At 41.4% G+C, this 2,998-nt stretch overlaps 1 long non-coding RNA gene across 1 annotated transcript; it reads left to right on the forward strand.

The window, feature by feature from the left end:
• Positions 1-490: 490 nt before the first annotated feature.
• On the forward strand, positions 491-2,030 carry LOC103461089 (uncharacterized). Its single transcript, XR_533042.2, has 2 exons — positions 491-617; positions 1,289-2,030. It is a non-coding gene; the product is annotated as an uncharacterized LOC103461089 (long non-coding RNA).
• The last annotated feature ends 968 nt before the right edge of the window (positions 2,031-2,998 follow it).

Below are 2,998 nucleotides of genomic sequence, written 5' to 3' on the forward strand. Positions count from 1 at the left end.
GTTCCACATCGCTTAGGATTTGTTGCTGCACGTTTGCGCAGTGAAGGAAAGAGGAGACCAGCTGCACAGGCAGGCTGTGAAATGAGATGCAGGTGATCGGTATCTGCAACAAGAGCCAATGATCGCCGATCACTGATCATGCACTTTTTCATGAAAATCGGCCGATTAAGATCGGTGACCGATCGATTGGCACACCTCTAGTATTAGGCATACCTTTAACAAACACGTTCATTAATAATATTATCTTTAATCGGGAAAAAAAATCCATAATATGCATTTCCTTCAGATATTCAGATGCATAAAGGATATATGTTGCTATTTCAGGCCTTTTCCTCCTTGCTAGTTCTAGAACTTTAGACGAACAGTCACATTTGATGTCTTACAGTGGGTCTATTTTTTAGAGACCTGGTGAACACCTGTTGGTTCAGTTTGTTCAGTTTCATCATGTAATGCTATCCAACCTTCCTCAAACTGTGACATTTAATACATATGCCTTTTGTTTTATTTATTTTTTCAGAATCAAAAAATATCCCAGACCCTGAGTTGGTGGTGAAGTTTGGTGCTGTGAACAGCACACTGGGTTTCCTCCCCTGGCACATCAGACTCACAGAGTTTGTGTAAGCTGCTGTCTGTCCTTCAGCCTCATCACACAGAATGTAGCGGTGCATACACTCCTGATCAAAATGTTAAGATCAGTTGAAAAATGGCAAGAATGAACATTTTACACTGGTGGATCTTAAAGCTGGACTATGTAACTTTTACAAAATATATATATATATTTTTTACATATTTATTAAAACTGTCACTCTGTCATTACAGTATTCTATGAGACAGATAATCTGTGAAATTCGTGAGCCCCACTTCCTTCTAGTGCTAACTAGAAACCACCAATCAGAGCCAGGAGGTGGGTCTTAGCACTTGTCAATCACAGTCTGCTTCTCCTTCCTCTTCCTCCCCTTTTTCTCTGCTGCTGTTACAATTTTTCCCTATCACCAGATTCTATTGTGAATGCTAGGCTAGTTAGCATGACCATCGACGACTGGCATGTGGTTTTCATGCAACACCAAGTTGTTTCCCCGCCATTATCACAGTTAGCAGCCAGTATGTAACGTTGAGTGACAGCACTAAGACCCGCCTCCTGGCTCTGGTTCAGTGGCGGTTTCTGATATGGGCAAGGTGTGGCATCTTGTGAGGGGCAGCATGAACACTACACTACTTAGTTGTGTCCTTGATATCTTCAGTTCTTATTTGTTTTTATCATCTGATCGATGTTTTTTGTTCCCATCAGTTCCCTGCCCTCCCACAAAAACGTTTCGTATGAAGACCTGTTTGGTGCCCTGCAGCATTACAGTGCCTGTCACCAGCGGCTCGGACAATGACCGGCAGATTGTTCTGCTCTTCAGAGAGGAGCACGGATCAGGTCTAACATGTTTGTTCAGAGGCTGGATTGGAGGTGACATCCTTCCTGTGTACCATGACCACACCCGTCCTTTTCTTCTGGACTAAAAACTTTCAGGATGGCTAAAAGATGAAGGAATCAGGAATGATGAGCAGCTTGTCTTCTGCCACTAATTCGTGTTTCATGATGAAATCACTTTCCAGTATACTACAAATCAGTGGAAGAAGGCTGAACAGAGGTGAACACTGACCTATGACGACTATCTCAACTGACCGTTTTGCAATATCGACTCTGTCTCCCCAGCCTCTGGGTTCTGTGGATATCATTTCCACAGAAAAGAAATGGATACAGAGAAAACTATTACATTAGTTGTCACTTGGCATCTTGTTAAATCCAGCCATTATTTTTGGATGGATTTTCAATACTGACAATAAATGGACAGAAGGTTAGCTTTGAGTGAGAAACCTCATCAGTCTGTTGGCCTATTTGTTCTGTTATCCAATTCAAAATTGTCATTTTCCATTCGTGTTTTAGAAACTGACAAATGTTTTAGTTTGCCTGAAATAAAAAAGGCACAGTCACTTTGGTGACTGACCCAGAAAAAATTAAACTTTTTTCTTTGAAAAGGAAATTCTCGCTCCATTGTCAGMATGCTGTTTGCATCTCAAGTACATGTTAGATATTTGCAGGTGAAGATCTGTAAAATAAGACGTAAACGATGTGCGAAGCATGTGTTGTTGGGCCCTGATATTTTGTGTCACAGTGGATCCCCTGATATTTGCAAGACTCAGGACAACAACCAACTGAGGGCACCCTCTAAAACACCTAGAGCAGTCTGTCCAATAGTTCACACACTGAATATACATTGATATGCATTAGTACATGTAGTGGAAACCTTCTGAGAACTACGGCAGAAGGTAATATCTGCTGTCTTTCTTTTCTCTTTTCTCTTTTCTTGGAGGTACAGCCAAAGAAAATAAATGCAGCTTCTGGATTGGTTGCTTTGCGAGTGCCAGTAGTGTCTGGTGACATTCTGTCCAGTTCTTCCAGTGCAAGCAGCATTTTCCACCAGATACTTTAGACATGCACTGCAAATAAATCCAGATGAATAGACAGGGTTCACTGCATTGACTTTTTGATTAATGACAAGCTGGTCCTCTTCTGTTCAAGATACCGAGGCACAACAATGGGTAGTGTTTGACTATTTCTATCCAATAAGCAGAAAAACCTTGAACAAAAGTTGTACAATAGACAAAAGTGGCAGTGAACAGTAGCATTGAGAAAATAAATCCCACATGATGTTCAGTGTTTGTCACATGACATTGATCATATAAATTTACACACAGTCTTCTTGCCCACATTGACAGAGTGGAGTGGTCACCTCACAATGTTGTGGCTCCAGATAGTGTTTTAGTTCACGGTCTGATGGAACATTGACTGGAGTTCACATTAGAATGACTCCCTGGTTACTGCAGGTACGGTTGAACCTTTCTGTGCTCCGAGTGGAGCCACAGCTGGTGTGTTGGGTTCAGTAACAGTGTCTAAATGTACAGTCCCTCACCATTGGAATTTTTACACTTTGCCTCATTCTAACTATAA

Source organism: Poecilia reticulata, unplaced genomic scaffold (assembly GCF_000633615.1).
Source record: "Poecilia reticulata strain Guanapo unplaced genomic scaffold, Guppy_female_1.0+MT scaffold_585, whole genome shotgun sequence".
Lineage (NCBI taxonomy): Eukaryota > Metazoa > Chordata > Actinopteri > Cyprinodontiformes > Poeciliidae > Poecilia > Poecilia reticulata.